General features: G+C 35.1%; 1 long non-coding RNA gene and 1 pseudogene across 1 annotated transcript; one reads left to right on the top strand and one right to left on the bottom strand.

The window, feature by feature from the left end:
* Positions 1 to 925: 925 nt before the first annotated feature.
* Positions 926 to 9,373, bottom strand: LOC149552850 (DNA replication licensing factor MCM7-like; annotated as a pseudogene).
* A 743-nt stretch (positions 9,374 to 10,116) lies between these two features.
* LOC149552849 (uncharacterized) lies at positions 10,117 to 11,109 on the top strand. The gene is made up of 3 exons (XR_016353380.1): positions 10,117 to 10,240; positions 10,324 to 10,420; positions 10,975 to 11,109. It is a non-coding gene; the product is annotated as an uncharacterized LOC149552849 (long non-coding RNA).
* Positions 11,110 to 12,520: the final 1,411 nt, after the last annotated feature.

Raw genomic sequence — 12,520 nt, 5'->3', positions numbered from 1 at the left:
TTTGCGACGGCAAGAAAAGGTAATGTGTTTTTGGCTTTTTTTTTTTTTTCAATTTTAGCCCAATTCCGTTGCAATTGCGACGACAGGCATCGCAATTGCGACGCCAGTGGGATATAAGAGAAAAAAAGAAGCAAAAAACCCTCATTTGCATAAAATTGCGTGACACAAGGTTCTTGTGAAAGGAAAGGCTCGCGCGCGGGAGATCACTTCGGCAGCATTGAGAGGGCCGAGGCATTGAAAATTTATGCATATATATGGAAAATGTAAGTAGCAAAGGTAAAGCTCCTCAATACATTGAAAATTCATGCATATACACATTCTTTCTATTTGTTCCTATTTCCTACAACCAATATAGACCTTTATGAAAACTATCACTTATTTTTAGTGACTCATCTTTTTTTACGACAAATGCATTTATCCTCCTTTGTATGCATAGAGCTTACCTTCATATAGCTGGATTCAATATGATGTTATAATAATGGTATAGTCAAAGATCTTAGATGCGTAATAATCATCAAGGATATTTGACCTATTAATATATTTTATGGAACTGTTGAAATCTTTCGAAAATCAATATAATTTAGTAACATACACAATGAAAGTTAGAATATGAAGATAATGGTAGAAAATTGCAAGAATGAGCTAGAGATGAATAGATACGGGAAGACCAAAAAATATGGATAGGTAGACAACTTGTATAAGCTCACTCTTTCAATTTTCTTTCATAATCTTCTTGTCTTGGAAAAAGGTCATGATGTACGAACCCAAACATCAACTTATTTAAGTATATGAACATAAATTAAAAAACCAATGTCATCTTAGAGACTGTAAATGGTTACACAAATGTACTATTTATTAGAATCTTAGTACCATTGAGATTCAAAGAATGCTTAAAAGTGATATGGTTACACAAATGTACTATTTATTAAAATCTTAGTACCATTGAGATTCGAAGAATGCTTAAAAGTGTTCTTGCTGTGGTGTAAGAATGTGGCGCATCACTCTGTGCTTCCTCTTGCCTCATGGTAGCATATGCACTAGCAATGTACTCTGTTAAATCTTTGGGTATAGAAGGCACCGTTCTTCTTGCAGCTACTATATATGCCCTGGTGAAAATAACTCGTGAGAATGTAATTAATGCAGTCAAAATTATAGTATGTAAGTTGAAGAATTAGAATCTAAGGATTAGTCAATTACTCACCTCAGTATGGATGAATCAAGAGGAGCAAAACCCAAAGGAGGTGGCTTGCACTTTTGGTGCACATATAAGACATGTCTAGCCATTTCCAAATCACTATCCATGTCAGCTTTGTCAAGTATTAGCCACATTAAGTCAAAACGGGAAAGCAGTGCCAGAGGAAGATTGATATTTTCTGCAAGAGTTCTCCAGAGATCATACCGACCCCTGTTGTAGTTACAAGTGTCAGATCACAAGAAACAAAACTGAAGCAATCAAAAGGGGAAAAACTGTAACAAATTTGTCACTCAATATGCTGCTAATTTAGAAATGGTATGAAATGTATTCAGCAGTTCAAATTAATAATCCCTCATTCTTATAGAATTTGAGCATAAATACCCTTCACACTGGCCTGAAGGTTTCAAGAATCTAAGATTTAACAATTCATTTTGATATTAAACCAGATTAGAGATCAATGATTCAATTCATACCAGGCAGGATTAGCAGTAGCTAGAACTGCAGTTCTTGCATTTAAAGAGGTTGTTATGCCTACCTTTGCAATACTCACAGTTTGCTGCTCCATCACTTCATGAATAGAAGTACGGTCTGTCTCATCCATTTTGTCAAATTCATCAATAGCACATATACCCATATCTGCAAGAACCTGATTCATCCCACAAAAAATTGAAATGTTACTTCAACAGCTCTATATGTACCAAATACAGATATTAGCTACGCCTTCCACGATCAGCCTTATAGAACATTTGACTAACATCCCAACCCACAATTACAATGCCATTAACAGGTCAATACATTGAATTACTCATACCAGGGCACCACCCTCAAGAACCATCTCATTTGTAACTGGGTCCCTTTGAACAACAGCTGTGAGACCTACACCGGTGCTTCCTCGCCCAGTGGTGTAAACTCCAGGAGGTGCCACACTGACCATGTATTTCAACAACTGACTTTTTGCTACTCCAGGATCTCCCATCAAGTAGACATGCAAATCGCCCCTAATTTGTGAATTCAATGAAAATTAGCTATACAGTTCCTTGAGTAGAAACAATTGGAATTGATGTGAGTCGGTAGATATTTGGCTCTAGCTATAACTAGTTGTACTATTAAGGTCACACCTACTGCATCAAAAACAAGGGTAACTTATCTAGCCAAGAATACATGAAATATAATAGAAATCCATCAGTTGTAATAATGAACAGTTCATAATCTTAACTTACAAGGATGCTACCATTTGAAATTCATCAATCATACCTTCATACCATCCTTCAGTTTCTTAGTGGGAGCACCCACAAGTAGAAGCAATAGAGCTTTCTTAACATCCTCATGACCAAATATTTTTGGAGCCAAAGAACATGCAAGCTTGTTGTAAATGTCCCCATCCTCAGCTAGCCTTTCGATTTGTTCTTGTTCATCACCTTGTAGAACATACCTAGAGTGCAAAGGAATAAACAATATTAAAAAAAAAAAGGTAAATCGGTAAGATATAACACAAGATTACAGTTACATAAATCATAGAAGCTTATTACCAATTAATATCTACCAAAATGTTCCAATGAAAGGCCACGTGACTATTGACTTGTGTGCTCGGCAGCAATTCACAGGCTCCATCTTATGAAAAAAAGTACAATTATAGTTCTTGGAATCATAGACCTAGTCCAAATACAGATTGATTGCTTATGCAAGTACTAAATCTCAATGGTTTGGAAAATGTGTTTGGTTAAATTGCAAAAATCTTTTTATAGAGATGGAATTGATAGTGAGATTCAAAGGTTTTTGACCAGGCCTTGGTGAACTGAACAAATAGATATTGGAGTTGGAGCTCCTTTCTGGAAGGAGATATGCAACTTTACCCTTGGGCATGAGAGATTTTTGAGGTGGATATGTGAGACGGGAAGAAATTTGTGTGTGAGCATCAATGGAGCTAAGAGGATAAGCATCTGTTATTGTTGAATCCTTGGTACCCAGCTTTTAACCTTCTCACTGAATCCTTCGACAAGATATCTGGTTAGACTTCTAACTCACTCCCTGCAATACTAGTTTATCTTCCTCTTTTGAGGCTTTTTGGCATCTAACACCCTGGCTAGATTTTTAGACATGGACAAAGACTCTTTAGGCATCCTTCATACCATTTATGCTTGCATTCTGGTTGAGATGGATATGGAAAAAGCTCATCCAGTAGATCCATATTTGAAAATTGCAAAAGGCATTTAGGTGCAACTGCTGGATGATGACGAAATAGCAAAAAATGTTTTCAAATAGAGCACGTGGCTACAGATTGTGCTAGGAAGAGAAAACAAAAATAAGCAACTTCACAGAGGAAGGATTTCCCTCATCTTTATTTGGTGGAAAAAAAAAATAGTTCCTGAAATGCCCAAGAATCTTGAGTGCAAGGAAGTAGTTGAAGAGCAACAGGACATGGATCACAAACCCACAATGGTCTTGGTAGGGGCAGAGACATTTTTAAAAGTGTCAAACCTAATTGTTCTTCAATAGTAGAGCATAAAGATAAACAGAGCTTATAACATAGCATGGATGAGGAGAGGTTTTACATGGGCAAACCTAAGAAGTGGTTGCAGGGTGCAGAAGGGCAGGAGGAAGAAAAGTGGGGACAAGAAAGGACGGGAGAATTGAGGAAGAAGGAACTTTTAATATGCTTCCATTTACAAGATAGGGAAGGAGTTAATCAAACTGATTTGTTGACCTGTTACAATATGATGATGTTGGTTCTTGTTAATTTACTCCAATTATTTAAGGTTATTTAGATAACTTGTGTGGAAAATTTAACTGGAGACATGTCCCTCCATAACATACTGATTGTACCCAATTTGTGATTTTTGATATTTTCTTCACTGATAATACATAGTTACTCTAGAATCATGCTGGCTACTCATACTGGATAATGATGTTTGGTCATTTTTTCAAATTACAGCAATGGGCAAAACTAGTCCCTGATTGAGATTTATCAAAATAACAAGCTCATTATGAAAAGTTGAGATCTGTCAGAACCAGTCTCATATCAAGTTTGAGACTTTTCAATGTCACGAGCTTATTATCAAAATTTGGATCAAGTTTGAGACTTTTCAATGTCACGAGCTTATTATCAAAATTTGCAACATGCGAAAACAATAAGATCAATATCTAAGTTTGAACCCTATCAAGACAACTGAATTAGTCCATGCAAGTTTAAGCTGCCATACTAATAGACCTATTAGCCTTCAAATCAGCAAGCAAATGTTTCCACCAAAATACTAGGCCAAGAGAAGTTTAAGTAATTCAAAAATACTGCTTAATGTCATTATAGCTAATGTTAATGTGTCAATAACCAAGGTTAGCTCATAGACAAGCCTTGTAAACAATTTTTCAGTTATTAATGAATATAGTAGTTAAACCATCTTGCTGCCTAAAAATGTAATCACTTTTTCTATTAGGAATGATTTTGACATTTGATCAAATCTATTTTTACTATTCCCCTATTGGTCCTAGCATAAAGTGTGATATAGCTTCACTGATGGTATTTCTTATATGAAATGAGGATCATGTCTGGAAAAATAGAAGTCCTTACAAAACAAGAAAGAGAAAATTTAATGACATACGAAAAGCTAAAACTCACTCCTCGTATCTTTTCTTGAAATGAGTAATTGACATCGTTTCCAGGTATGTATCAGCCACCAAACCTGCTCACATGGCTCAAAATCCTGTGTAAGGCATAGGAAGAAATATTCCAGAGATCTCCACAAGATCACCTGGCCCAACCTGGTAGAAATAAAATCTAGTTATGGCAAAATTATATATATGTTATCAATTTGACTTTTCTATTAAAGGCTCTCATGCTGAATTGAAAGCCAGGTAAAGAAAAAGATATTATACACTATTTTGTTGGTACCCTGTGCAGCACAACAAACTTGTTCTTACTATAAATTTTTTTTCTTTTCTTTTGTTTCATTGCAGATCTTCTGCTTGCACGGAGGTCTCTCCCCATCATTGGACACACTTGATAACATTCGAGCTTTGGATCGCATACAGGAAGTGCGTCTGCACACATAAGTATAAACTTCTTCTTTTCCCGCAACACATATAACAACAATTTTAAGTGCTTGCAAGGTATATACTTATGAATAAATATTACATCCTAATTTAAATGTATGAAAACAATGATCATTCCTTTTAAGCTTCATTCATCTCGAGGTGCAATTCACAAACTCAAGAATAGTGGCTTTTGTTCTTCAGGATACCTTTAGGGGAAGAGTATGTGAATGCCCCTTCATGTTTGGAGTCCAATTTAGAGGAGATGACTATTTACATTGCTAAGGTTTGTTGAATCTAATTCTGAATAACATTGCTTTCTATTGTTGAATCTAATCTAATGTATATTTTAACTAGACTTGTAGCTTATATGTTTTGAAATTTTTGTTAGGCCTTGTAGTTTGTATAATTTGGTTGCTGGAGAGCTTCTACAACTAAGCAAGAAGGCCGTTACATGAGTTATAGCCGCGCGCTCGGGTATGAAAATTGTTTTTTTATATTCTAATGTATATTTTAACTAGACTTTTAGCTTATATGTTTTGAAATTGCTTTTAGTGGCTTAATGTTGTAAGGTCTCTTGAAATAAGACCTTCAGGCGGTTGGTCAAAGTTTTACAAATAATCTTAGGAATAAAGTCAAAGAAAGTATTTTTAAAATATTAAAGTATTTAGCTAGGTCTAAGAAATTTCAAAAATTTCTTAATGTTCTGTAATGGTTAGAAATTTCACATCAAAGTATTGGATGACACGAAGAAAACTTGTGATTCAGGAATAACTGCAATCTTTCAAGTGACTAATATTTCATCTAGAAATGACTTACATCCTCAAGAGTCTGAAAATTGATACTATGGCATTTTGGATGAGATAATTGAGTGTGACTTTAGTTCCTTCAAATTAATACTCTTCTTTGTCAAATGGTACAGGCTACGACTTAATCCAAATGATCCTGATAGAACTATTATTGAACATGATGATGGATTTACAATGGTTAATACAAGGTCGTTTGAGCGAGTTGGGGATGAGCCTTATGTTCTTCCAAGCCAATGTGAGCAGGTATTTTACTCAGAGGTTCCACATAAACCGGGTTGGTCATTTGTTGTTAGACATGAACCGAGAGGAAGGCCAATAAAGTATAATGCGATGGAAGAAGAAGATAACGAAGAAGTAGAAGATGATGTAGATGGTGATCACGATCGACAGTTATTGGATGATGTTCCTGACACAAATTTTCATGAAGAAGAAGAAGAAGATGATGACGATGATGCTGCTACTGATGATGATGATGAAGATGATGTTGATGTTGATGATGATGTTGATGATGACGACGACGATGACACTGACGAGGATGATGATGGCGAGGAGGATGATGATGATGACGACGATGATGATGATGAGGATGATGACGATGATGATGATGATGATGATGACGATGAGGATGATGATGATGGAATTTAGAGGTATGCCATCAATCCTTAATCTATTTAATATTCATTTCTTGATAGAAATATATTTGTCTTATATATATGGTTACATAGTTTATTCATTATCTATTTAAAAGCTACAAGTTTCAACTACAAATAGAATACTGCTAATCTAAATTAACTATTAATCTAAATTAATTAAATAAAACTATTTAAAACACATATTGATGCGTGAATGTATTGAGCCTTATTTTCTTTTATGTCAAAAGCATTTGTAAGTGTTTAGTTTAGAAAAGGGAATTCATTAAATATCTATAAAAGGGAGTTGTACCTAGAATACAATTCATAGGGAAAACATAATATAAGTGCTTACCCAATTTGTTGGTTAATAATTCAAGTATCTCTAACATTTCATTTTAGAATAGGAATAACATTGTATCAGTATGTTGATTTATAGACTAAAACTAGAAAACTTATTTCAGTACATGTATTTGGATCTATGGGATTTACACGGTAAGTAAAAAGAAACCAGTAATCCATTTTAAAATTATTATAATGGGTTTTAGAAGAAATTACAATTATCTTAATTAATATAAAATATCTAACTAAATTTCAAAATGTTATGCAAGTGGCTTTAGTCTAGGTGTTTCCTCCACCTCCACACACATCAAACAACTTCAAATAGCATGTCCCCAAGGTGATTAAGCCCTCAACTTATCAGCTGATACAAAAACCCAGTTTTAGCCCTTCACTAGGCCTACTTCCCTAGTAGGCTTATAATGTGAGCCTGATTTAAGTGTTTTATTGTGTACCTTTTAATGTTTTTAATTTTTATGCGATGCTAATGATGGATGTGATTATGATTATGATGTGATTATGCTCACGATAATTGAATTACAATTGTAGGAAATTGAACCCCTTTCAGGAGCATCCCGCACAGTCTCATGGATCGACAGGTATAAGTCAATACTCCTTATAGACAGTCTATTTAATACACTTATCAATAGTAAGATTGATGTCTTCTAAGATCTCTCCCATTTGCAGGTACCAGTGAATAGGTATTTGTCAGAAGTGTCTTCCTTGAGTGAGGGAAATATAGGAATAGAAGAGGAAAGTGAGACATGTAGTTTATCTAGAATATGGAGATTAACTAGAGGTAAAAGGACTAGAAGGAAATTCAATAAATGCATGAAATTTTTCCTTGCTCAAGGGGGGTCATGTTCTTATGATGATGAGACGGAAGGCGACATCGAGGTGCCCTTGAGGTACCAACATCTACAGAAACATTGGGTACCCAAGGAACTTCCTCCAATAAACACTGATTTTTGTGTTAACAAGAGGATATATCGCATAGCACCATCATCACTACATGGTTTGGGCCTATTTTCTATGGATGGCATAAAGGTGTCTTACAACAAAGTTTTTGAATTGATGGAGTATGTTGGACCATGTTACGATTACAAAAGTTGGATGCATATTGTTAAATATAAAAAAAGTATGCATAGGTATGCCCTCTCAAAAAATTATATACAACAACAAGACAATAATCAAAGTAAAAGTGTGGCTATATACATTGATGGAAGGCCAAAAGCAACAGGGAATATTGCGGGTTTTATAAATAGTACATGACCTGGGTCAACTATAAAGCAACCCAATTGCATATTTGAGGCACGCGAAGGAAATCGTGTATTCATCTGTGCGATAAAATCAATACGTGCAGGGGAAGAGCTTCTTATTGATTACAATTTGAATCACATAGATACAAACGAGGCTACTATCATGGGGGTGGTACATACTATTAAACCAACTTCTAATCAATGACTCCAACATACCATTTAGTCAATAAATTTTTGGCTAACATTTTTATACTTCATCTTTGACACAGGGGCACAATATGGAGCAACCACCTGGAGGGGATGCTGACGATGCTCCCGGCTCATCTACACATGAGCAGGTAAAACTCATTTGTAATTGTGCAAACTAGATAGAAGCAAAATGTTATTTTTTTAATGTTGTTTTCTTTATTGTTTTGGAGTAATTTTGATAATACTAATACTATTGTTGTCATAGAGGGCTAGTGGTCGGAGGGAGGGAAAGGAACCTGCAGTCCCTCAGCAGGCCCCCCCTGAGGAGGACCCTTTCTATATCGATTTAGCAGAGACCGATGACCCGATTGGTTCGATTAAAATTAATTTAAAGAAAATTAGCAAAGAAATTCTACGTTTGGCAACCATAAAGCCTATGGCTCAACAAATAAAAGATAGGGCATCTGAATTGTTGCACACCTCTGAGTCCTTAAAAGAAAGTATTAATGAAATTTTTAATTATAACAAGAGTTCAATAATGGTTTTTATGTTATGCTCTTTTATGGCATTAATTAAAATATGGATGCATTGTCTTTAGTTTTTTGCTTGATTTCGAGCCCCGTTCCCATGATGAGGGTGCTGCAGGTGGTTTAGGTAGATCGCATGTTCCATTCCCCACTTCTATTTTCCACTGAATATATATAGGAATGATCATAATCATTGACAATACATGCTCGAACAATCCTTTTTTTTAATGCTCTAACAATCTTGTCCATGCTAGTCCACACGTTCTATATTTATGCATGCTCTAACAATTTTATTCTTCAGCTTCACATCAATTGAATCCTACAATGACGCCGCCTCCATCCAGGACAACCACAAATCTCTTTTCGACTATTGAGTCAGTAACATGCAACTTACATGCATCGACTATTGCACCATCTGCTGGTACACAAATCCCTCTTTTTCTCTCTTATGACAACAACAAATAGTTTCTTTTTTACAACTTTATAACATCAATTATCATTTGTTCTTTTATACTTCAATCATGACAAAGACTTATGAAACTTATGAAACTTTTTGGAATAGGACCTGCAACATCATTTCCTGGATGTTCCTATGTTCCTAGTACGGGAACGGTGAAGGATGTCACATTGATCGTCAGCGACGATGAAGGCATTCCATTAAAAGTAGCCAAAGTTCCAGGTACTTTAAAGTTATTATTATTCTATAGTGATATAATAGTAATTTAGTTTTTGATCACTCTTCATCGACTAATGATCCCATGATTGTTTCGTAGGGAATGATCTTTTTTGGAGAAAACTTGGTGATGAGTGTTTGCAAATATTTGGGCCCACCATGCGTACCTGGTGGAACATCATATCCTAACTAAAACCCCAAACCACTATTTTGATTTCATATCATTGCTATAATAGTTTTCCTTTTCGTCCATTTCTTGAACTATATTAAAGGTAGCTTCAATTCATTTATGAGTCTAACATGTTTTTTTTTACTTAAAAGGTGGAATCACCAATGCAAACCGTTGAAGGATGATCTTATAAAGAGCATGACCCAACTCTTTGGACCTTGTGCAATAGAGAGAAACAAGCTCCTTGAAAAAGCTGGTTTATGTTTGAAGTATATTAGGGACCAGTACGGAAAATTTTTACGGGATAACCCCAGGTACGAGCGTCCGCCCTATGTTCCTGAGGCTGAGTGGCAGGCTCTGATTTTGGATGGAAAGTATAAAGCTGACAAGAAAAATAATATTACACCAGTGGAGAGTACAGCAAGGTATGTGATACTGTTGAGAATCTAATTATGTACTAATTAACCTCCATATTTATACTATCTAACATATTTCAAACTTTTCATAGATTGCCTGACACATCAAAGGCAACAAAGGCAAGACTAGAAAAGCACGGGACACACAAGCTCGGCTCTGGTGGTTTTTCGAAACTTCAAGCAAGAGTTGTAAGTATTAGTAAATGAAAAATTGTATCAAATTTTTTATATAATGTGAAGGGAAATGCTAGGACTCCCTTATTTAGCTCATCAATTATAAATAGGTCAATAGAATATAATAACAGTAGTGGATTTTCATATTCAATATAAACAATTCAACAATTGAAGTCAAGACTCTGCAATCTAGATTAGTGAAGAAAACTTGTGATTCACTAATATGACATTATTTAAAATCTCACCCTTGACTAAATTTTCCTCCAATAGTTGAGAATAAAGGCAGTGATTGAAAGAATGAGGGAATGCAGCAGCACTTGCAGCCATTTTTATTTCCAAAGAGCTGAACTAACTCTTACCCAACTTAAGAATTTGGAGAAAATATGTTGGTACAAGAAAAACATACAAACACACAACATTTATATAGTAGATTACTCCATCAAAACTGCTCGATTTTTCTCCTATTATATTGTGATGGATATAGATGATTTTCTATTGATATTTTAACTACCCTCCATTGGTTGATGAAACAATGCAAGTAAAATTAACCATACCACGCAAAAATGTAGGGCTCAGAGTTCAAGAGATGCCTCACAGAAGACGATAAGAGAATTGGCTTCCAACAAGGCTATAGAGCCGTGGCTGAACGGCTACGAGCTGAAATTAGTGTGGAAGGTTCTAATACTAATGCATCTCAGCCACAGGTAAATAAGCTAAATGAAATTAATTTAAAATTGAATACTTTACCAATTAGTCTATTTGATGTTAAGTTCCAATATAAAGTGAGTATATCTGTTTTAAGCAAGCAATGATAACAATGCGTAGGATGTTGGAATGCAGCTTGACAATCCTTCTACACAATCTGTGGATGTCGAAGGTTCACATGATGTGCATCCTAGTGGTGGAGGTATACATTTGCTATTAAATTTTTTATATGTAATTGCAATTGGTGTTTGGATTAACGTAACATTTTGTAGAGCAGCTATAGAGGATCGAGGGGTCGATGTTCATGACCGTGTTGACGTTGAGTCCAGACAAAATAATGTGGTTAGATCAGGTAAAGAGACACAGTTATGTTATTTAAAATAATTAAATACTTGTAACAATTATAATAAATTATTTTTAATTTAACTCTTTTATTTGTTATTGCAGAGGACCCCCCTTTGCAACAGCATAGGAATTTGAGATCATCAAGAACAGAGAACATAACAACTGATGAGGGGGGAATTGGTGATGACACTGATGCTCCTCTTAGAGCTTACATAGAAAAAAGAAATAGAAAGAAAAAAAAGAAATGATTGTCACTACATACTGTATTTTATGTCTCAATAAATTTAATTATTTGCTAATGAATGTTCATGAATTATGTGTTAATGCAAAATATTGATGAATGTTGCATGTTAATGAATCTAATGTGTTAATGAATGTTATCATGTGATATTGATTGAATGTTATCATGTGATATTGATTGAATGTTACATTTTATTAATGGTTGAAAGAATGAATGAATGTTAGATGTTAACGGGGAATGTAGAGTGATGTTAGGGGGAGGGGGGTGGGGCCAAATGAGCTTCCACCTTCACGTGGTTGGCCCTGTTTAGTAGAGAATATGAAACTATTCTCGAAACAAAGTGAAGCTCAATAAGATACTCAAATAACCACCCTACCCCAAAACACACGAATGTGTGTTAATTCTCCATATAGGTTGTGATACACTCATAAACTCCAACGCTTCATAAGAGATCACCACTCTTATATCAATTCATAGTACAACATTTGAACTCCAATGGCTATGCAAGGACTTCATAAGTACAAGGGTTACACATATCAAGAAGGGTTAATGTCGTAGTATGTAGAATGAGAGACTAGCCATATTGATAGTTTGATAAGATGGTTTGGCTCTTCCTAATGGGTTTTACAAATACCACATAATCAAATCATCTTGGATTAGCCATATTATCCGTTATTGTTGTAGTATTCTATTTTATATCACATACACTCTCTTTCACAAAAATATTTATGCATGCCCTTAATCTCCAATCGATGCATCCCATCTCTTGGTAACATTCCCTTAAGCCAATTTGTCCAACAATTTGGATATACTATCTATACTCC

This window comes from Cupressus sempervirens, chromosome 6 (genome assembly GCF_028749045.1).
Source record: "Cupressus sempervirens isolate cs-2001-9-10 chromosome 6, ASM2874904v1, whole genome shotgun sequence".
Taxonomy (NCBI): Eukaryota; Viridiplantae; Streptophyta; class Pinopsida; order Cupressales; family Cupressaceae; genus Cupressus; species Cupressus sempervirens.
Note: the sequence above shows the minus strand (reverse complement) of the source record. Positions and strands in the feature narration are given on the sequence as shown.